Source organism: Ambystoma mexicanum, chromosome 2q (assembly GCF_040938575.1).
Source record: "Ambystoma mexicanum isolate Mex_15411 chromosome 2q, UKY_AmexF1_1, whole genome shotgun sequence".
In the NCBI taxonomy this organism is placed as follows: Eukaryota; Metazoa; Chordata; class Amphibia; order Caudata; family Ambystomatidae; genus Ambystoma; species Ambystoma mexicanum.
The window spans coordinates 181576303-181601005 of NC_090924.1; positions in this window are offsets into that span (position 1 = coordinate 181576303).

A 24703-nucleotide genomic window follows, 5' to 3' on the forward strand; every position below is an offset into this window, starting at 1 on the left:
AGAACAGAGCAATGAACCAGCCGAAAATAAATTCAATTCTGTTACCGATAATGATGTACGCGAATGACATCATTTTATTGGACAATACAACAGCTGGATTACAGAAAAGTTTGGATCTATTGAGTGACTACATGAACAAGAACGAACTGCAGATAAACATCAACAAAACAAAACTAATGTCACCAACGAAACAACCATTCAAGAGCTGCAAACCTTTAAAACTAACAATTAATGAAACAAGGATCGAGGAAGTAACAGCATACAAATACCTGGGCATAACCATAAATCAGTCACCAACCGAGAAATAATGGATTATCAAACTGGAGGCAAAGATGCAATCATTTGCAAGACAAGGATGTGTAATTCATCTAAAATTTTGAACATTTTCCTTTAAACCAATCCTCTCTTACTACAAACAAAAGGTCCTACCAACAATAACATATGGAAGTGAATCAATGCTGCAGGTAAAGGACATCAACTGGCTGAGATTAGAAGGTGTCTTCTGGCAAAGGATCTTGAAAGGACCATCTTCCTGCCCAAGGCTAGAATACGCTATAAAATAGCCACCCAGTCCATGGCCTCAATCATCAAATGGAAACAACTTGACATTTTACGCAAACTGCTATCAAACGAAAGAATACCTGCAATAGACATACTAAGAGAACACAAATTGGCTATGAACAAATCAGTACTGAAGGTTTGGAAAAAAGGACTTCTCCAAACGATGGAAGCTGAAAACATTTCGATCGAAATGCTCACAAAAAGACCACAATACACGAAGAAACAAATGATGGAAAACTACTGTATAAGGACCTGTAACAGCATAACAAAATACACAAGAAACATCGAATGCTCTACGGATATTCGAGCTATTAATGAGACACCAAAGTACTTAACAACCTTTCCAGATTCACTAATACGAGCAACATACATGAAAATTAGGCTCAATACTCTCCCGACTAAAGACTACCTGGCTGCTACAAAGCAACTTGGCCCTTCAGAGTGAAATTGCTGGTTTTGTAAAACCTAAACACGAGAAACAATCTACCATCTCATAATCATATGCCCTGAATTAAATGAAAAGAGACAGACTTTTGGAGTCTTTTTCAAGATCTCAGAAACTGAAATGGACACAGAAACGAGGTGGTCACAAATGATGAATGGGCAAGCCAATAACCTTATTTTTACAATTGTGCAATTTTTACGAAATGTCTTGGACTTGATGAAAAAGACTGTGGGCCTCATTACGACCCTGGCGGAATTCGGAAAACGATGGCGGAAATGCAATACCGCCATCGAATAGCGCTCGGTGCGACTATGACCCGTCACCGCAAAGTACGAAGCCATTAGCGACACCGTAGTGAACGCCAACGCCAACTGCACCAAGCACGCGCGCGCGCGCCATGCCAAACCGTAAACACCACCATGGCGCAAGGGTACGCTAATTCCGACCCTAGCGGACATGTACCTAACGCCATCAAGCATGGCGGAATGTACCATTCCGCCATGGTGAGAAGTACGGCATCGCGAATCAACCGTAAACGGCCCCACTGAGTGCCTGTACACCGCTCCCTGCCCACAAAGTACAACTCCCCGTAGGTGCAATGAAGTCACAATGCAACCATTGAAATGTACAAGTCACCCATGCATGCCAACGAACAAATGAAACACAAGAGGGGCCAATGGGAGCTGCAGGGCACAGATGGCACGAATACAGAAGCCATCCCAATGGACATGACCACAGTCCCCCACCAAGAAACGCACGCAAACACAGGCACCTGTGACCAGCAATATTCCGAAAATCACATCATTCCACCAGTCCACCTGGCTGATCAGCATCTGTTACACAAAACCCAATCCCTCGCCCCTGAGCATGACAACATTCAAACAGTCATATTGGCAGCCCCCATCCCTGACCTCACGGGCTTCGTAGGCAAACGCGCCCAGTACAGTACCACGCAACTAAACTCCGAAGCTGGAACCCAATGCAGATCTCCTCACAATACATCGCTCCCCAAATAGGAATATGCCACATCACTTGCAAAGAAGAACGCTACACGGGCCAAATCAGAATAGAAATTTAATGCACAACAAAATCACCAAGGCCATACAGCCATCAGGCCATGAACTCCAAAACACATTTCACCATTGTGGGCTGCATCCGCAAGAAATGACCAGCCACTACTTGTGTGACGCCCTGTTCCATCATGGTACACAGAGCCACATTCACGTACGAAAAGGCAACATGGAAGCGCACAGAACCGCAGGGCCGGCCCAATGGGGAGGTACTAGTCCAGCTGAAAGGCCGAAATGTTGCTCCGAGCCACTAGTACTGCGTAAGGGCATGTGGCCCATTGGCGATCGTCCCATAAGATCGTAATGCTGCTCCACTGATTAACACGAAGCAGCAGGTGTCGGGAGTAAAAGCCATCTGCAGGAGTGGCATACAGATGGCAGTGGCAAAAGGGGAGGAGATACCTGTCAACCAAAAGAAAAGAAAAAGAACAGAATGGCCATCAGAACTACATCCGAACAACTCACTTCAATGATCACACTGAATCCACAGCCATATGCATGCTAGCCCACTCCAAAGGATCATCACCACCCCAAAACCACTTGCGACTCATAACCATCTATATCGAGGTGTAAACACCATCACAAACGAGTGTACCTGTGCATGCGTCTGTCAAAACAGAATCCATCTGATGGGATTGTTAACGTGCATGGACACAAGTGTCTGAAGGCGCGTCGAGAAAGGGAGGGCTCAACAAGGCCAGATAGACGATGGTCCCACTATGGCAGACCTGCATCACATAGCGCAGGGGAGGCGGATAGATTCCAAGAAGCCCTGAACATGGCAAACTCTGTATCAAATCATCTGCCCATGCATCCATTCATCATTCCCTCATCCCGGTATAAAAACGCCAGAACATTTACTCACATGACATTAGAAATATCCATTGAGTCTGTGCGTTATGCAGCCTGCAAAATCCACAGTGCCCCAGCCCGTAATTCCAGTGTTGTGAAGTAACATGTATTTGGGAACGTCCGGCCTCATCGCCCACGTCGCTATTGCGCATCCCAAACTATTCATATCAATCATTGCTTCCTCGCCATGGCCCCTGTCTCAAGGACATTGAACAATAGAACGTTATATTTGCAGTCAGACCTGTGGGCATCTCCTCGCCGCGAGCTGAAAACCGAAAGCGCCGCCCTTCGAATTCCTCATTTGCAACATCACGTCGAAAAGGCATCTGTGGCCGTTTGAAATCACAAATTAATCCATCTAGTGCGGCTGTGTGTGAAAATGGCAACTGCCTTCACCCACAAATGGGACGCCCCGCCCGTCGGTGCAACTCGGTACAGTGATGCATGAGGGCCCACCGTTACTCGAGTACTACGTTCCACTGACCCTTCACAAGTCTGTTCGCGACGGCAAAGATTGTATGTGAAACAATGGGACCATAGCCGAATGTACATATCAACAAATGTTACACGGCCATCGGGTACAAATACATGATTGCAATAGCAAGATGCCATTACCGAATTGCAGCGTTGTGTGCGGGACGTGCTCGGCCAAAGGGGAGAGCAGCTTGCACAGGTGGAATGAATCACCACAGGTGGAGGCCATACAGCCTGAAAACACATAAATTGCACACCCAGTCTCCTCCCACAACCACACACACTCCGAAATGCTACCGGCAGGACTCGCGATGTTGGCCCTGGGGGACCTGATAGCACTGCAAGTACTCCAACTCCAAGAAGAAGACGAACACCAACTACAACCGGCCGCACGGAGGAGACGCAGGAGGAGGAGGAGGGCAAGGCAGGGCCAGCAAGGGCCGCCAGCACAGCCACTACCACCACGCAGGCAGGCCGCAATCCCACGCCTCCGAGCACATCCGTTCAACCTCACTGATGAGCAGATCCACACCCTCTACCGTTTGGACCGGGACACCATAGCCGCCATTGTGGACATGACACAGGCTGACCTTGTCAGCATGATAGATAGCCCAACCGCCATCCCACCCCTACTGAAGGTGGTGTCTGTACTCCACTTCCTGGCCACAGGCACCTACCAGCACACAGTCGGACAGTTGCATGGCATTTCTCAGCCACTGTTCTCACGGACACTATTGCAAGTGCTCGATGCCCTCCTGCAGCACGCAGACGACTACATCTCCCTACCACGCTCGGAGCAGGAAATTACAAACACGAAAGTGGGATTCCATGCACTTGGCGGCATACCGGGTTGCATTGGTGCCATCGACTGCACCCATGTTGAATTGGTCGTCCCACATGCCATGGAGGCCCAGTACCGCAACCGAAAACAATTTCATTCCCTGAATGTACAAATGGTGTGTGACTCCAACAAGATCATTACACATTGTTGTGCCCGATTCCCTGGATCAACCCATGATTCTATGGTCTTGAGGAACTCTACAATACCACGCTACATGGAGCGACACGCAGGGAACAGATCCTGGCTACTCGGTGAGTCTCATTACATGCATGATAATGTGGGGTATGTGATTCGGCAATGACCTGGCAGGAAGGGGGTGGGGGTGGTGTGCGTACGTAGCAATGGCATTCCACATAATCCGTTTATCGTCCACATACAGGTGATGCTGGGTATCCACTGAAGAGATGGCTCCTCACACCAGTCCGGAACCCTCGGGACCAGCATGAGGAGGACTACAACCATGCCCACTCACGTACCCGTGTAGTCATTGAACAGGCATTCGGCCTACTGAAGACTCGTTTCCGCTGCCTCAGCAGGTCTGGCGGGGCACTCCTGTACCGCCATGAGAAGGTTGCAAAGATGGTGATGGCATGTGTCATGCTCCACAACATGTGCGTACGTAGAAATGTGCCCATGCCCCCTGACGCAGAACTGCAAGCACCTGATGATGGTCATGAAGAGGGTGGGGATGTGGCAGCACCTCAAGGAGTCTGCGAGGCACCGGAGGGCCGTGACATTCGTCAGCATCTCATTGATGCATGCTTCTAGCACTCACGCCTGGTGGCTGATACATGGACACGGTACTCGTGGCACTGTGTGTGTCTGGTACATGCACAATATGGACTGTACGCCTATGATGGCCTAGTACACAATGATCATTGTCCACACATCACATTGGTTGATCGTGCACTGTTTATGGCATATGTGATATCATATTGAACACCCTATCGACCCGCCACCCAAGTGAGCACAACACACCCCCTCCACCCTCCTACCTCCCCCCCGAACACCAGTGTCCAAAGATGCTCATTGTCAGTGGGCTGTCGCTATTGCAAGCCCCCTCTGCGGGTATCAGGGGCACCCCTGCCTGTGGAGCGCAGGTTCCTCCCAGATCTACGTTGGGGGCTGCCCTGGACGGAACTTGCAACGGATGATGTCTCTGCCTGCTCACGTCCATGCATGTCCCTAAGGGTTTGTGAGAGCTCAGTGAGCACACGGCGCACTGCGGCAAGTTCGGCACATACGTCTGTGGACGTCGCATGCAGTTCCCCCCTCAGGCTCTCGGTGCTTCTCTCCATTTGGACTCTCAGGCTCTCGGTGCCACTCTCCATTTGGACTCTCAGGCTGTCGGTGCTACTCTCCATTTGTGCCCTTAGTGTCTCTGTACTTCTCACCATTTCTGCCCTAAGTGTCTCAGTTGATGTTTCTATGTCTGCCTTAGTGCCCCCACATTCATCGGCATGGTCCTTGAGGAGCGAGGCCAGTTGCTGCTGTTGCACGATTAACTGGTCGAGGGACTGTTGCCTCTGCTGGGCCATGGCCATTTGCGGGGGTGTCACAGAGGGGCTGTTGACCTCATGTTGCCTTGCCACAGGGCTTGTGGGCGATGGCCAGTCGTCGTCTTGTGGGTGCCCCTGCGTGGTATCCTCATGTTGTACGGGATGGGACAGACAGGGGGATTGGGACAGGTCATGGATGGATCTGACTTCGACATCCCCGTCTTCTGTGTCGGAGCATGCTGCCATCAATGGGGTGTCACCTATGGTGCTGCTGCCACCAGAGGCAGTGCCTTCTGTGGCATCCGTTGGGGGGACCTGTGGCGGTGGTGTTGTGGGCATGCTGGCTGCTGGGGTGCCTGTTGATGTTCCCTCCTCTGTGCTGCCACCTGATTTGTGCTGCTGCCGTGTCTTGATGCGTGCAGCTGATGTGGAGGGTCTTTGGCCGTTGGTCTTGGCCCTCTTTGCAGGTGTGCTGGTAGGGGTGTCCTGATGCTCGTCGTTTGGATCGGACCCTGTGGTGGAGTAAAGGAGGGCGAGGGTTATTAATGGGTCTGTGGGTATTGGAATGGCATTGTATCACATGCATTGGGGTGGTACCTGAGGGTGATTTGGGTCGGGGCCTTGGAGGTGCTTTCATTTGTGTGTGGAGTGAGGGTGCAGTTGTTTGGCAGCCTGCAGTTAGGGTGTGCCTGCTGCACGTGTAGTGGGTGTTTTAGGGGTTTTTAATTATTTATGTATTTATTGTGAGTTTTAAAGTGCGCTATCAGGCCGATGTGTGTGGACGTTCTCCTGGACATGTGTTTCTGTTGCACTATGTGGACACATGGTACTTCACATGATTGGACATTGTGGATTTAGCATTGTTTTATTTGGCCCACCTACCTGAATCTTCGGATGTCTGCACTCCTTTCTCCATCCCTCCGACTCCCTCTATGCTCTCCATTCCGATGGTGGAGGCACAGATTTCTTCCCAGGGGGTCAACTTGATGGGTGATTCAGGACCTCCCCCGGTGGCTGTGGCAATGTTGCGGTTGGCAGAGAGTATGCTGCGGACGCGTATCCGCAGGTCGTCCCATCGCTTTCGGCATTGCTGTGGGGTGTGGGGTGCGGTCCCCACCGCACTTACCCGCTGTGCCACCAGAGCCCATATGGCCTTCTTGTTTGCAAGTGCCGTCCTGGTCATTTGTGTGCAGAAGACGACGGCAGCATTCTCCTGGAGGGTCTCTGTTAGCACGGTGAGTTCCTCACGGGAGAAGTGGACCTGCCGCTTGCGGTCGCACGCTTTCTTCGCTACTTTTCCCATTTTTCTTGGTTTCGCTAGAGTGGATGACGGGTTGGGGTGTGTCTCAGGGTAGTGTTTTTAGTGGTTGTGTGGTTTTAGTGGTTTTATAGGTGTACGGCGGGATGTTTCCCGTTCCGGGCCCATGTTTTTACTTCCGTTTCCGTATATTTCCGGTCACCGCACTTTCCGATAGGCGCAAACTGCGGTGTCCGCTGTGATGGGTGGCGGTATTGCACCTAGGGCGCCGTACGGCGGCGGTATGGGCCGTTTTGGGGTCATTTCCGCCATCGCGGACTTTGCACTTCCGCCATGCCGTGGTGCTCGTGCCCGATGGGTCGGAATGGGCCGCACTTTGCTCCTTCGTGCAATGGCGGAAACGCTATTTACGCTGTGGCGGTCCGGTCAGTCACTTTCCGCCAGGGTCGTAATGAGGGCCTGTATGTATATTATAAACCTAAAAAGTATTGAAGTACTGATTGACAAATGAAAAGTTTGTAACAAACTACATCATTGTAATAAAAAATACAATAAATAAATAAAAAATGTCTTTTTCCCAGAGTCCTCTGTGGACCCCTCTCTTCTTCAAATTGGAGGACGCTAACCTCCTCCACAAAATGGGTCTTTTTAGGTCCTTTATTTCTCCTACCCACCCTCTGTTCCTTAGGTTGCAGACTTTCAGGGGCAGGAAATTTTGGTTCTGGTTCCTGGGTTTCCAAGGGTTTTTCACAAGTGGGGAAGGAAGTTTCCTCTAAGGCTTTACACCCCCCTTCCCCCGTGCCTCCTCCTTTGGAACCGTGAGTTGTCAGACCCTTGGTTTATGGAGTTCTGAGCTGCCATGTTCATCTGAGAGTTCTGAGGAGCCCTAAACATGCGACCCAGATCCTGGGATGAGTTCTGGACATGGAGCTCCAGTTGGACACCCGCTCTGGCTGGTGTGGGGGTCTCTGGTCCATCCTAGGTGGATCACGGAAGGGTAGCTATCCCTTCTCCCATAACACCCTGGGTTGGGATAGTTTGGGTGACCCCTCGGCCTCCCCTCTCCCAGATTGGGCTGTCTGGGCTCAGGAAAGTGGGGAAAGAAATGAGGGTTGTTTTGTGGGTTGAAGTTTTGAGGGTACCAGGGAAAGAAACTCAACATGGGCATTTGGGGGATTACTGCCCTCCTGTGGAAAGTTAGTGGGGAAGTTTCCTGGGTTGGTCCCTACCTGGTTGGACCCCCCCTTGGGCTAGGGGGGTCCACACATACCCCAGGATGGGTTTCTTGCCCTTGTATTGGGGGCTTATGTAATCTGGGTAGTTAGGGGTCCCATTTGTGGGATTACCACCCTGACTACCTGTTTGGGTTGGCCCAAGGCCCTTCTGGTTCCTTGGCTGGAACGATTCTGTACCGGTATATTTTTAGGCCCCCCCATCTCCAGATCTAAAATGGGGGCAAACTTCACCTCCACCACCTTAGCAGCAGCAGGGGTGTTGGCTGTTTTGGGGTTTTTATTGGTGTTTTTGTTTTCTACAGGTGTCTGCACCTCATAAATACGGGTCGGCCGTTCAATGACCCAGTCCAGTGATCTCTTCTCGTGAAAGTCCCTCACCAGCTGAGTCATACTGCATTTGGGGAATGCATGGAAAAAGGTGTTAATGAACTCCCTACAGTCTGTGTGAACCCTCCTGGTGGTCTGCACAAAGGCACGTTTGAGTTCCTGCAAGAATTCTTGTGGGGCCTAATCTTCCCCACACTGCAGATTGTAGGCCACCTTGCAGGCCTTTTGGGGATTTCTATGGACAGAAAAGTGTTTTAAGATGGCCGCCCTGTAGGTGGACCATCTTGAGTGGTTCTGATCCTCCAGCACTGCAAAGAAGCTGGAGTACTCTGGGGAGAATGTCCATTGTACATATTGGATGCAACTCTGACTATTTTCAGATAATAAGTATCCATCATCTGTTCGTAAAATTCAAGGTGTTCCCAGACTGAATACTTGGCATTTTTGTGATAGGGAGTTATGACACTCTTAATGGCCTTGATCTGCTTTAGGAAATCTTTTTGTATAGCCCTCTTGATTTAGTTGGCCTTTTGGTCTTAGTCACCTGCGTCCACTCGTCCTCTGACTCAGAGGCACTACTACTGGAGGTGGCTATCTGATCCTCTAGGCACTCCCTGATTCTGAAAGCTTGAGAAGGGCTTGCAGAATGTCGGGGCCTAGATTCCCTATTCCTGTGGTGCTCAGAAGAGTCTTCTTACTCTCCCCTGCTCCCAGGATTGCCCTAGCTGGGAAGAGGTATTAAGGATACTCTTTGTGCTTCATTTCCTGGAGTTCCCCACCAAATTTTACAAAATGATCCTTTGGTAGGTGGTATTTTTGAGGATCCAATTCCCTGACTCTCCCCTCACAGGAGTCTTCCGGATCAGAGAGGTTAGCCCTAACCTTTGGGGATCTGTACAGAGACGCCCGTCCATCAATTTCTGGGAGGCGCTGATCTGTCAGTCCCATCTTACCCATTCTGTTGAAGTCTACCTTCCACATGGCCCCTGGTTCATATGAGTCAGTGGACATGAAGGTGACAGAGTTTATTGCATTGAAGGGGTTAGAGTCCCTGAGTACAGGGGTCCTGATGTTAGGATCAGGGTTTCTCTATCCCTCTCTACAGTTTCTCTTTCAGCCCCTATTCCCTGAAGATATGCACAAATCTGAGCCTGTTGTTCCTCTATTAAGGCCTTACTGGTCTCAATGATTTTCTCTTGCATGGCTATCTGTTGGTGGAGCCTATCATTCTTTTCACAGAGAGCCTCATTGTCTCTCTGTGCTTCCTGCCTGGTCTGAAAATACTGGGCCAATTTCTGCTGCAGGAGACTCACCTCCTGAGTTTTAGCATCATTGGTCTGGTTGTTCTTTTCCAGAGCATCCTCCACTCGCCTGGTGTGCTCGAGTAGCTTCTCATATTCAGTTTTTACTTCCTTGAGCTCCTGGAGGGCCAGCTTTCTTTCCTCTAGCTTGGTTTTTAATTGGCTTACTTCCTGGCCTAAGGCGTCCCTCTCCTGACTTAGAGTGCCCCTCTGTTCAGCCAGGTCGTCCCTTTGTTTTTTTAATGCACTGGATTTATGGCGCTCCCCATCAAATTCCTCCTGAGAGTGGAGGTCTTTAATAATTAATTTATTGTTTTCCTCTTTAATTTGTCTATCTGGTCTTGTAAAATAACCATCTGTTCGGCGCAGACTCTATTAAAAGTTAATTGCTGCGCCAGTTTCGGTTGACTCTGTTGAAAGAGTCAATCCTGTCCTGACACTCCTCTTTCAGTGCCTGTAATTGGGTGTCTTGCTCTGCCTTCTCTTGCTGCAGGAGAGCCAGATCTTCCTTTAGTTTTGTCAGATACTGCCTAGCCTCTGACTCTCATTCTTGGCTCTTCTGTAGCCTTTGCTCTACAGAGTCCAGATCAGTCTGGATTCTTTCTAGTGTTTCCACTAGATTCTTTGCCAGAACTATGTTTTCTGCATGCCTTTCCTGCATTACTCCTATGTGGAGGTACAGGTAGGCCGCTATTTGGCAATTTACTCTGCTCCTCTTTGGCGTTTGCGGCCATTTACAGTTCACTGAGAGCTTGGTGTAATGGGCCCTTGTCCTGCCATGTATCCAGGTCCATGGCAGTGACCTGTTCTTTGATTTCCTGCAGTCAGATCTGCTCATTCTGTTCTGCCCACTCACCCCTGACAAACAGTTTGGCATGAGGTGTTCCCTAGCCATATTAATTTCTACTGGGATCGCCATTTTGGAACTATCAATTTCTTTATGAATTATTTTAGGGTTAATTTACTTTTACCTTTGCAAGCAGGCCTGATTTTGGAGTATTTATTTTGAGAGGTGCTTGTACATTGTAGCACAGTACACCAACCTAACAAGGTGTCTGTTCCCTGCAGGCTAGTCTGCTGTGTTAGACTGTCACGGGTGGTAACTCGAACTGAAGATCCCGGACAAGCCCCCAAATCTGTTAAAGATTTCAGTCAGGCAATACACCCGGGTCTCAGCCTAGCATGCAATGCGCAAATGAAATACTTATTTATTGTGTCTATAGGTTCAATATTCTGAGTGATATACCACTCATATCACACCCTTCTCAAAATACCCCCCAGGTCACACTGGACCAGGAATCAGGCTGGTTGGTAAAGGTATTACTTATTTATTTATTTAAAATTCAAATCAAACACATGTTTTAATATATATGGGGCAGCAATCACCAATGTGGTGACAATACAAATCAGAAAGTAGGTAAGGCATTTGAATTCACTCTTTAGCAACACATAATGTAAAACACAGAGAAAAGAACAGTTTTGGCTTGTGAAAAGATAGCGCTTAGGTTAAGATTTCCCCCAGCAAATTTCTCAACTCACACAGAAGCAATTCTACACAGATGTAAGTATGCAGCAGGTATTCAGGAATATAGAACATTGTATAGGGTTGGAATACAATCTTCCATCCCCAAGCAAGAGAGAAAACATTTTTTGGAACTTTTACACTTTTAAAATGACAGTTGAAAATGGCTGTGTGAAACAATGAAAAGTGTGCAAAAATCCTTAAATTGATATAGATTCCTATGGGAGAAACACTAAAGAGATTCTAACAAACATAAGCTATCATATGAGCAACAATACACACTTAGAATCAGAATAGAAGTTTGGAAAAACTTTGAATGGGAAAACACACATGTAAAACTTTTGCAAAATTGCGAATTCCCACCTAAATTTCACTATGCAATTTTTTTATAAAAACCGGTCAAATACAATGTTTCGGCATGTGGTATTTAGTTAGGGATGTAACAGGGTCTTAGGTTTAACTCAGAGTTGAAATTAAGTCTCTAACTATACAATTGAGGACGTTATACGAGTTTGAATGAGAGGCATTTTTGAGTAAATTAGATCAGAGAAAAGCAGAAATTTGGTTTTAAAATGACAGATTGGTTTTATTTAAACTATATTAATGCTAAGAAAAAGAAGAATGCCACCCGGAAATCTCCACAGTTATGCACGGCCGATTGTAACCCTTCACGTGGCGGATACTCTGTTTTTCTTTTGTGGGAATTACTTTATTTAAACCAAATCACTAATGGCTTATGGTCTAGTAAAACAAATGAGAGAAAATCAGCGGTAACACTAGGGATTACAAACAGGGTTGCAACAATGGTTCTGACAATACTAGAGGCTCTTAAGTTAAAGATGGGATAGGTTGAGAGATGGGGATAGGACAAGGTAAGACAAGATATGCTATGGTTTACTATAATTCCTATTTATACTTACAGTCCACTGTAAATTAAGATTGGACCATCAGGTTTTGGTCATCACGGATCAGGTCTACAGACCGCAGGGCACCTCTGGTGGGATCGCTCAGCTGGGTGGTTCTGGTCAATCGGACTGGCACCTCAGACTGGATTGGCCCTTCTGGTTGCTGGACACTGTAGATCAGTGGAATGGCGAGATTCAGCAAGCAAGCCTTAATGGTAGCAAGCCAAACTGAATCAGAATGACTTCCCTTAAGTTTGGGATGGTTCAGGATGTGGGCCTAGCTGAAAAGAGTTCAGCAAATGCTGAGACCTTGGCTTTTCAAAGAAATCTGGAATCAGCTAAAAGATGAAGAATTCTGGAACAGGGTGCCACGCAGAAATCAGGATGTAGTCAGGAATCAGTGTGTCCGTGTGTTGTGAGGTTCCCTTATTTATCATGCCAAGTGACAACACTAAGTTTATGGTAGGGGCAGATTTACAATCCACACCCACAAGGCTCTGATAGGTCAAAGGCACTTGCCCTTTTCTGGTTGGAAGCCAGAAAGAGCTGTCACAATTTATGAGGTGACTTGGGAAACTCCCACAGTTATTAGGACCAAAATGTAACTTTCCTACAAATACCCATTTCTATAATGATGCCCTCTATTTCCTCAACCTGTTTGTTGCCTGTTCAATTATCCATTCTAATGTTTTTTCCCTGTCAAATTTACGGATTGATTGGGAGACAATTTCATTTTGGAGCTAATAGAAATAAGCAGTTTTAAATTCTACTGAGTTAGGGTTAAAGGTCACATCAAAACGTGAGAATGCCCTTCTTAAGTTTTGAAAAAACTGGCGAGGGGATTGATTAGGTTGTGCAGCCATGCTATAAGCAGCTTTCTTAGGGAGAGAATTGGTGTCTATTTTCTTTCTCAAATTCTTACCATGACAAATGTTCCTGTTCATTCAGACCACGGATAACACTTACAGAAGCTGCATCTAGAGTGATGTGAAAATACCACCCATATAATTCCCTAGGAATCTAAAGGGTCTTGAATATATCATGGACCGTCTCCAAATGATTTTCTATGCAGCAATCTCCTCCTTTCTTGAACAATCTAATTAAGGTTTTGATAGACTCTATAATTTTCAAAGGACTACATGCTGCATTCTGGTATGTGACATTTTGTCCCTCACACCCGTTCTCTTGTGGGTAAGAATGTGTGTAGGCAGTTGCAGGTAATTCAGACCCTGCTATTGTGTCCTAACAAGGCCTGGTAGGGCTGTGACCAAATTCAGCTTCAGTGAACCTGGTGCATTGCTGCTTTTCTTAAGACTTAAGATCAAAGATTTGCTGTTGCAATGTTCTGCTCTGCACATTAATGCTGTGCTTCATGGCACAAATTCTCATCCCTGACTTTAGTGATTATACCCTGCAACTCTTTAGTCTGTGCCTTCCAACAGTCAACTGTTTTAGATTTTTCTTCATTCTCATCCAGTAATTTAGATATTTCCTTCTCCATGGCACAGAATTCCTTATCTCTTTCACTATTATCTTTTCTAAGGTTCTGAATTTCTGAAATTGCAACCTCTTTATCCTGTCTTACATCATCCAATACTGTTTTTAAATGATTTAATTCTTGCTCACTTTCAGCAAATTGTTTGTCTCTCTGAGCCAGTCAGGCATTAAACTTGGTATATTTGGCGTGCATTGCCTGTCTAATTCCCCATGTTTTTTCCATCTGTAACAATCACTCTCGTTCTCCATCTAAATTACATTGCAACTTGCTAGTGACCACACAGTCTTTTCTTTCCAGCTTTATGGATCTGTGTAACAGAAACCAAAGCTTTGCGCACAATCTGATGAGGCAGTCTTGCTCTTACTTGTGCTCCGACGCTCGGAACAGACTAAGGAGACACTTTTGCACAATGTTTCCTTCATTAAAAATACCTTCAGATGCCTCCTTTTCCACTTCATTGCAAATCATATGTTTCCATGCTATAAAGTTTTCAGATGACCAGGTTGCATAAGCATAGAGTTTTGCTTCGAGGTAGTACTATAATTAAGGAAACTCAGCCTGAATCTGAGACATGGTGGGACTATTGCCAATAACGTTATAAAAAAAGGTAAATGTGCACACAGTACTGCACTACCTCACAGCTCAAACTCAGAGAATGAGTGCACAATATGGCTAGGCTTTATGATGCAAGGACAGGCCCACTAATTACTTTACCCCTTCCAGGTCAACGGACCAAGTTGTAAGAGGTAATTTCTGGTTGCTGGTATTTTGTGGTCTAGTGGTGAGCCTAAATATAGGGAACTGTCTGGTGATTGTTTTTATACCGGTGTCACTAACGGTAAGCCAAGACTAGACTACACTCTACAACATAACTTCATACCCTCATGGTATTTTATTTACAATACCATGTTATGCCCTTTTGGCAGTATTTCAGAATACATTTAAAATGTAAACCAAGTATGAACATTCATTCAGAGCCTCTTTGAAGAACACAATTTACAGTGACTATTTTTGCTTTGCATTTTACCGCATGTGATATTGTGAAAAACTGCCTGTAGTAAAATGCAATTACCACTTACTTCACCTCTGCATGATAACACAAGAAACCAGTGTACACAAATAAATACCAGAGCTGATTTGTTTCTATTTGCAAGCAATTGAGCCTCATGACTACAATAAAACAACACATGCAATGCCTTGAAGAGATATGTGCCTTTGTTCACTTGCCCATGCTGAATTCACAATCTGTTAAAAGAATACAATGCATTTACAATTCCAGTAGTAATATTTATCATACATTTTGCTCTGTTTCTCCTCAAACGATGATCCCTCCAGAAGTTCAGAGAATTACTGTAGGCCACCTCTAACTTGGCAGAGAACACTGCGCAGCGACCTTGAGACAATTAGCTCTGAGAGCGTTTACTTTTATTCTTTGCAATTATTATTCTTTGGCAACTAATTCTGCATTGGGAAATACACTTCACTTCAGTATAATTGGGAGCAAATAGACTTTGGGATGCCTGATATGTAGAACCCATGCTAAATCGATATCTACATTTGTGATTTTAAAACTACACACAGCTCAATTAACCAGACGCTCACCAAGAATGAAGCTTAATTATGTGCACCTTCGGACCGCTCACTTTCAGCATCTATCAGGATAACACACACACAGAGGTTCCCTTTATCTATCAATATACTCCTCAGAGCTTGGAAAGAGCCTACAAAATGTTTTCCTCAGCCTGCCTGTCAGCACCTGTTGCACACCCTCAGGGTCAGCAAGAGATTAAGAGTGCACGAGACTGCTAGACTTTTTCTGGGAAGCCTGCACCAGCCCATGAGATGAAACAGCCTTCTTCCATCCTTTTTAAGCTCTCTGCCTAAGCCTGGGCATGTATATAAGTTGCACCTATATGAAATGTAAACGTGCCAGCCTTTTTCTGTGATGCAACGTGTCAATCAGAACCACCTCCTTTGAAACTCAGCCAACCCTCTCGAAAGCTTCTGACCATGTTCATCCTGACTGCTTAGAATGGCAGCAATGGATGCAAGTGTTACATTTCACTATTCTGTTATTTCCTGTTCTACAATATGAACAATGGAACCAGATTTCAGATTGCCTGCAAAACCATTTCTTCCATGGTTATTTGCAAGCATTTTAAATCAAATCTGAAGAGCACATTTAATTTATCATTTTGCGCTAACGTTTGTACACAAATCATGGAATGATTTGCTCTGAATATTATTAGGGGTTAGAGGGAAGAGATTAATGTTTAATAACTGTTAGTTTTATGATTAATTGCAATTCAGTCCATAACTTTTATATAGAGTGCAAAATGACAATATGTTTTGCACTATCAAATTTGAATTCATTTTTAGCTGGCATGTGTTTTGCGCATCCACAATACTGATGTATACTAAATTCAACCTGAGTCTCACATGTAAGTCCCACACTCTTGCTGATTAATGGGACCAATTTTTTATCCTTGTTGAAATGTGGAGCCCTTGCAAACATTTGGAGTCACTGTTCAAATTCTGAGTCATCTCTCTCTACACACTCCATCACCCATCTTCCGTTCCTAGGTGAGATCTTTTAGAAAGCAGTAGCCAGGTAACTTCTCTAACACTTTTAAGCCAACAAATTCCTTTAGTCCTACCAATATAGTTTCAGACCGAGATGTAGCATGGAAACACCTACCATTAAGGTGATCCATGATGCTCTTAAACCATGAACAATTGCCATACTTGCCTTCTTGTCCTCCTTGACCCTTCAGCACGATTTAAAAAAAAGTAGACCACCAGACACTTACTGACAGTCTGCATTGCCACATGGGGATCAGCAAAATCATCAACAGCTGCTTTAAATCCTACTTTTGCTCACTGCTACCAATACATTCAAATAGATTCCTCCAGATCACCAACTCTACCCATCACCTATAGGAGTACCACAATGCTCCATCCTCTCCCATGTGATCTTCAACCTTTACATGGAATCATTCGAACCACTGCTGGCTACACACAACATCCACATCCACCATGCCTCTTGTCACTTGAATTCTACTTACCCACTGAAATATGTACAAAGTATTGTGATCTATATACAATATCTTTTTGTGCCCAGGACGGGATATGTCATTATTTTAAATATTCTTTTATCGGATGTGAACTAATAAATTGCAGAACCTAACTATCTCCCTTTTTCTGGAAGAGCATATTGATACACAGTATCCAAAGCTCCACTGCACCCTTTTAGACAAACCACCTTAGTGTCACTGACAAGGGTACCCTTTGACTCCATTCTCTTTCGATTGATTTTAGGTATGCCTTGGTTAGTTTGTCACATTCCAAGAATTGACTGGGAAAGGCAACCGTGTAGTTTGATAAGGATAGGTGTCATGCACATATATTTCAGGAAGGAGGACCCGCAACATTGTTAGTTGAAAAGGGTTTGGAAGAGCATATTGTGGGAGCAGTAACAGGAGAACTTCTTTCACAGTATGGGAAGTTCAGGGAAGTGTTTGACAAAATAATTGCAGAACAATTACCTCCGCATAGACCTTATGATTGTGTTATTGATTTGGAAGAGGGAGCAAAATTGCCATGTAGTAGGATCTACGCTCTCACAGAAAAGGAAAATCAGCATTTGCGAGAATATTTAGATGAGATGTTGGCTAAGGGCTTTATTAGGCATTCCACCTCACCAGTCTCCTCTCCTTTATTTTTCGTGCCCAAGAAAGAAGGAACTTTACGCACCTGCATTGATTATCGTGCTTTAAATAGGGTGACAATAAAGAACCGATTTCCATTGCCCTTGATTCCAGTTCTTTTAGACCAAGTTCGGGCAGCCAAGATTTATACCAAATTGGATTTGAAGGGCGCTTACCATTTGATACGGGTCAAGGAGGGGGATGAGTGGAAAACAGTATTTAGAACTAAGTTTGGTTTATTTGAATATCTGGTGATGCCTTTTGGTTTATGTAATGCTCCAGCGGCCTTTCAGTTTTTTATGCAAGAAGTGTTGCATGAATTCATTGATTTGTTTGTCATTGTTTATATTGATGATTTTTTAATTTATTCTGAGTCCCCTGAGCAGCATGTCCAACATGTAAGCAAGGTATTGAAAAGATTGCAGGATTATCATTTGTGTGTGAAGTTGGAGAAATGTGCCTTTCATGTGACACAAGTGGAGTTTTTGGGATTCATATTGACGGACACTGGTATTGTGATGGATCCTAAGAAAGTGCAGGCTGTTAGAGAATGGCCATCTCCTCAATGTGTAAAAGACATACAATCATTTCTAGGGTTTGCCAATTTTTATAGGCGATTCATCAGTAATGTCTCTAAGATTGTGACGCCTATCACGCATCTATTAAAGAAAGCGGTGAGGTTTACTTGGAGTGAGGAAGCAGAGAAAGGCTTTTAAGATTTGAAGTTAGCTTTTACTACTGCCCCCGTGTTACAACATCCCAACACCGAGAGGGCGTTTCAAGTTGAGACTGATGCAAGTAATGTGGCGATAGGTGCTATTCTGTCGCAAAAAGATGAGAAAGGAGTATGGCACCCTGTATCATTTTCTTCCAGAAAACTGTCAGGGTGTGAACAGAATTACTCCATAACAGACGAGGAGTTGCTGGCGATTCGGTCGGCCTTCTTGGAGTGGCGACATTACTTACTGGGAGCAAGGCATTAGGTGGTAGTTGCAACTGATCACAACAATTTGCAATACTTTAAAACAGCCCAAACTCTAAGTCCGAGACAATTACGATGGTCTCAGTATTTTAATGAATTTGACTTTGTGGTTACCTATAGGCTGGGTAGCAAAAATGGAAAGGCGGATGCTCTCTCCAGACAACAAAATTTGGACAATTTAACAGGCGAAGGAAGACTATTATCTCACCAGACAAAATTGTTGGGGCCGTTACTACACAGCTCAATGAATTGGTCAAAAAAGCACTAACACCACGGCAGTTATCAGAGTGGCGGAACAGTCATCTGGCACAAACCATACGGGAAGGGTTGCCTTACCATCAGAATCGGTTATACCTACCAAGTAAAGAGTTACAAGATAAGGCTTTGTTCTGGTGTCATAAGTCTCCTTTACCAGGACATGCAGGTAAAAGGAAAATGCAGATAATGTTGGAAAAATATTTCTGGTTTCCCACATTGAGACAAGACATGGAGAGATATGTGTAGTTATGTGAAAATTGTGCACGTAACAAGGCAGAGCATGGTAAGAAAAGAGGGTTACTGCAACCATTACCAACTCCTGAAAAAACATGGACGCATATTTCTATGGATTTTATCACTGATCTGCTACTAGATAAGCAATGTGACACCATTTGGGTTGTGGTAGATTTTCTGTCAAAACAAGCACATTTTATTCCTTGTGAGAGAATACCTGGGGCTGGTAGATTGGCTGAGTTATTCTTACAACATGTGGTGAGACTACATGGATTACCAAAGAGTATTGTCTCAGATAGGGACTCGCAATATACCTCCAGATTTTTCGTGCTTTTTGTCAAATGCTGGGGAAAAATTATGCTCTTTCCACGAGCCATCATCCCCAGAGAGACGGTCAGACGGAAAGAGTGAACTAGACACTTGAGCAGTATCTACGAGGTTACTTGGGTGATGGCAGGGACTCGTGGGTACAGTCTTTATGGTTGGCAGAGTTTACCTACAACAACACTTACCATACGTCCTTGGGGATGACTCCTAATGAATGTCTGTATGGTCATGTACAGAATATGATACCAGAACATCTGCCAGAAATGGAAAGTATGCCAGCGTTGCAGGAGCTTAAACAGTTGCTTCTTGAGATTCGGCAGAAGGCACGAGAAAATCTGGAGCAAGCCAAGGGGCAGTACAAAAGAAAAACTGATAAGCAGCGGCAAGAAGGTCCGATATATAAGGTGGGGGACAGAGTTTGGTTGACTACACGGAATCTGTTGTTGATTGGGGCACAAAAATGTACACCTCGATTTGTTGGGCCCTATGAGATTAGTAAATGCATCTCTACTACTGCCATGAAACTGTGTTTACCTAAATCTTTACCTATACATCCGGTGTTCCATGTATCTTTACTTTACTTAAACCCGCAGCTCTGGGTATGATTACAAAGCGGCCTCCAGCGATCATGAAGGAAGGGCAAGAAGAATATGAAGTACAAAGCATACTGTACGCAAAGAAAAGAAATCATTAATGATGGTATTTAATCCAATGGAAGGGGTATGGGCCGGAGGATTGTTCATGGGAGCCGGCAAATGCAGTACATGCTCCAAGGTTGGTCACACAGTTTCATCGACAACATCCAGATAAATCAAGGCCTGGAAAGGGCCCTGAAAGAGGAGGTAATGTTAGGAATCAGGGTTGGAGGAGGTGGAAGAAGGTGCAAGGGCTCAGGAAACAGCCTATGAGACAATAAAACGACATTACCCAGCAGCCCTGGGAACTTTTTGTAGCTCTGGTCGTGCGCGCGTGTGGCCAGCTGTTAGTAATTAGGACAGCTTATCAGGGGCCAACGGCGCACGGCAGGTGTGGCTTATTTTGTTTACAGGGCGAAGCCATGCCAGAGCGTTAGGAGAGCGTCGGCTTGGAGGACTGCAGCGACGGACAAAACATACAGAGGTCGGGGCTGGGTCCTGTAAGCTGACAAGGGAAGACGTGAGCAGCAGCTATGTGCGATGAAAGATTACGTCCGGGAAGGCTTGTGAGCTTCCCGGATGCAAGTTAAGTGTTTTTCCTTCTATGCTATTTGAACTCCTCGACTGCAATGCTAGTGCTATTTTGTGGTTACGCTGATGTCACCAGAGGAAATGGCAGTTCTGGGGCACGCTGTATTTCATGAGGCGCATGTTGCTTAGTTAGCGGAAAAGTACTGTTACGAAACAAACGCCTGGAGTGTAGGGGCGTCTGCATGAGGCGCTCTGGTGGGGCGCATTGTCTCACGCAAAACACAGTGAAGTAACTGTGGATGGCAGAGTGAGGCAATTAACGACAGTCCGAAGGGGCTAGGGTTAAACTTAGTTCATGTTACATGTTCCGTGCCTGTGCTATGACTTTAAACTTGTTTCTGTGACATGGGTGCAAAAGCTTGCCCATTGGGCCATGTGTAATGTTTTCTCATGTTAGGGAGCATATCCCTTATGTATTTTTCATCTCGCTTGCTTCTAGGTAGTTCAGTCCATGGTCTGTTCATGAGTGCCTGTATCAAGGGGTACTAGAATTATTCCAGTGCTTCCATGTCTGTACTAAGTGGATTCTGGTTGTGCTGGAAGTAGGACTATGATACTGTGTCAAGATTTTAGACAGTGTAGGGTTTTTTCCTGTTACTTCCCCGATCCTATCCACATTAGGTATTTCCCTAACCCTCTATCTGGTATTCCTATTACCCCCTCCCCATCCACAACCTCTCCCTAACCCTCTTACCCCCATTGGCTGCCACGTGGTATCCTGTAGGTATATATCAGGTACCTGTGCTAACCAAGGGTAGAGGGTCGACTTTATTCGGCTTCTGTGGTTCAGGGGAGAGTGTCGTCACTTCTCAACCCCATTAGTGTGTATAAGACTTTGACACCTGGATATCCAGTGGTTAGCTGAAGCTCAAATCTTCTATGACCAAAAGCCTACTGTTGACCAATAACAATGACACCTTGACATACAGACCTGGCTTTCTGCTATGAATCTTGGGAGCTTCACATCCCAGTTGGCCACCTGCAACAAGTCCCTTAAGTTCAACATTGATAGACACCTCTCTTTCATGAACCACATAGCAAGGAAATCAAACAGTTTGGAACCATCTGTCTATCCTGCAGAAACTCAAGCCCGTTTCCCCAGAAAATACTTCCAATCTGCTTTCAAAGCCTTGGTCCTCTCCCACTCAGTGGTGGTGGCAACCTTTGGTGCCACTGTCGTGGATATTAGGGTGCCAGCAGGAGGCTGGGGGAACACTGTGCAAAAGAGGGGATCATGGGGTATGTCCACCTCCCTTACTCCACCTAGCTCTGCCACTGCTCCCACCTGTATGGTCACAATTCCCTGCTGGAAGGCTCTTTGGCAACTACCTTGAATCCCCTTAGATGTGTCCTACATACTGCAGCATGGGGCATCAAAGGGCTACTCAAATTGAATGACACCATCCCGACCCTCATTGAACTGCACTAGCTCCTGCTGTAAGCATGTATCATCTTATAATCCTGCCCACCATCTACAAGCCTGTCATTCTTAAGTCTTCAAGCTGCTTCACTGAGAAACTCAGCATCTACAGAGGCATATAACTACTAGATATGAGGAAGATGGTGCAGGAAAGACTGAACCAGAAGACAGGCCTTCTCTTTCTACAACCACAGACTCTGGAACCTCCTTGCCCTTGTAAAGTTAGAAGGGTCTCTCTAGCCGTCACCCCAATAATCAGAGAACACTCAGGCCCATCAAAAACTCCCCACCAAAAGAACGGAAGACTCAGCCATGGGGCAAAGTTACTGGGCCTCATTACACGGAAGGCGGTGGACCAAGGTGCTATTAGCACCTTGGTCCATGCCGGTAAAATACCGGCACCGCCTTGGTGGAAAGGGGAATTACCGCCCCATTCCAAGGTTGGCGGGGCGGTAATTCCCCCTTCCACTACTGCCCTTCCCCATTCCCATTTTTGCCCCATAGGGCATAGTGGGAATGGGGAAGGTGCTAATAACGGCACCGCAATTTTGCGGTGCCGTAATTAGCACCAAGGTCCCTTAGCGGGTTGGTTTTTAACGCCTGCAAAAAGCAGGCGTTAAAGCACCAACCCGCTAAGGGACCTCGTAGTGAGGCGGTAATGGTTAACGGTCACCGTTACCATTAACGGTGAACGTTAACCATTACCGCCTTCCGTGTAATGAGGCCCACTGTCTTTTATAAGCAAATAAAATGATAGGTATCACACCAGAAAAACACATTTTCTCCAGACCTCTCATCTTCTAAGCATGTGTCATCCAGTTTTATCCTGGTGTGACAGCACAAATTCAGGTTCCATCCCAGATAACATATCAGGCGATTGCATTGGTCAGTTTGGGCACCCTATATATAGAGAATATATAGGTTAGTTATATGACTGGATAGTCTTAGCTAGGTGCCCCTCCTAAAACCACTCCTACTAGTATCAACCTACAATGTTGCAGGTTCACAGAGAGACCATTGACCCTTGCAACAAATTATCTCCACGCGAAAGGTGAATCTGGATTGGTCAGAGGGTGTCCTCCCATCCCTAGGACCCTGGATAGTTAACAGGCTTGGTGTACATTTTCAAGGCAATGGGAAAGAACATGGAGGTGCAAAGTGTTCCCTAATGTTGCCATTCTCTGACCACTTAACTCTATGAGAGTGCATTCAGTTTAACGTCCAGATGCAACACTTGTAGCGTCTCCTCCCTTTGTTCAATGGGAACGGCTCTCTTCGCCTACCTTGGTTGAATTACCATTGTCCTCTTCAGCTGGGTCACGTGTGCTGAGACCACAAAATGAAGCCCTCTCGCCTGTAATTATGAGGATTTTAGCCTGACTTTCTGCAGGTGGCTTATTGTCTTTGTAACTGGAACTTCCCTGTCTCCACTTGTCCTTGGCTGAGTGCCTTGTTTCTGCTTGCCTCTGGCTGCAGCGATCGTGTCAGCTTTTCCATGTGCTAGAAGCCTGTCTCTCCTTTGCCATCCATTTTAGAGACCCATAGCTTGTACATTATTCCCTATGGTTTCTTCATGTTAATAGCAGTGAAGCATGTGCACGCTTAATACTCTTCGCATCTTGCGGTTTTAGATTTGGTGAAAGATATGAACACAATGATGTGTATGTGTATGTGTATCTATACTCTACCTACGTGGGTCATAAGCATGTACTTGGTGCCTACATGCAATAAACTAGTGCATGTTCGTGTAACTTCATGAATGGATTAATATTTGCTTCATGTATAATGCTGCTATGTCATGATGTCATTGATGACGTCATTGATCTCTGGCTTTACAGTCAGTCGACTTGCTCGTCCAAGTCATCGATTGGGTGTGGTCTGAGCGGTTGTCTGAGCGTATATCGCTTCTCATACCTGCGATACATTGAAGTTTGTGGGGATGGGCCTAAAAGTGAGGCACATCTCTTATTTCTCTGCCTTCGTGCTGAGGGTCGTGTGGGGGGCATGAAGGTTAGATTTGGCCCCCAATCTACACCCTCAACACAGGCTCTCACTATCGCTTCTAGATATCAGCAAGGAGCTCAAGACCCTCCTATTCACCAAAACTGCTCCTCACTATCACCTTGATCCACAAACCCTCAAATCCCCACCTAACCTGAGACTGAGTGAACCGCTCCTGGTTGCTTGTATATCCCTAGCTGCCAAATTAGCCCACCCTCCCACTGCCCTTGTGCTAGCTCCCCAGTCCATTGGATCTCTGCTTTCCTCACTGTGACTTGTAAAGTGCTCCATTGCTTCCCAAAGCTATTCTGTGCTCGCAACATACCCTAATATTAATAGTAAAAGAAATCAACATGAGACATTCTCAGATCTGTCACTTCTGTGAGACTAGGCAGCAGTATTGTAGGAGTTTTAGTGAACTCCATGTAAAACAAGAACAGAGTCATAGAGTAATGGAAATGTCCTTTTCTTATTTTCGCAATATTCTGCATCTATATAAAACCACTCAAAGTCAGTCCCAGATTCCGCTGCCACAAAATCCATACAGTCCCTAGTTGGGGACCAGACCACAACAAGCAAGCAGCTGGCTGAGGCCATTGAAGAGTTTGTGAGTTTTCTGGAAAGCAGAGAAACAACTATAATATGGGTTTCACCTGCAGGCAAGTGTCCAGAATCATAAAGGCAAAGCAAGGACCCTACCCCTAAATGTCATTCAGAGCCCCAAAATTGAAAAGTTTAGAAAGGTCGTAGGAAATTTCAT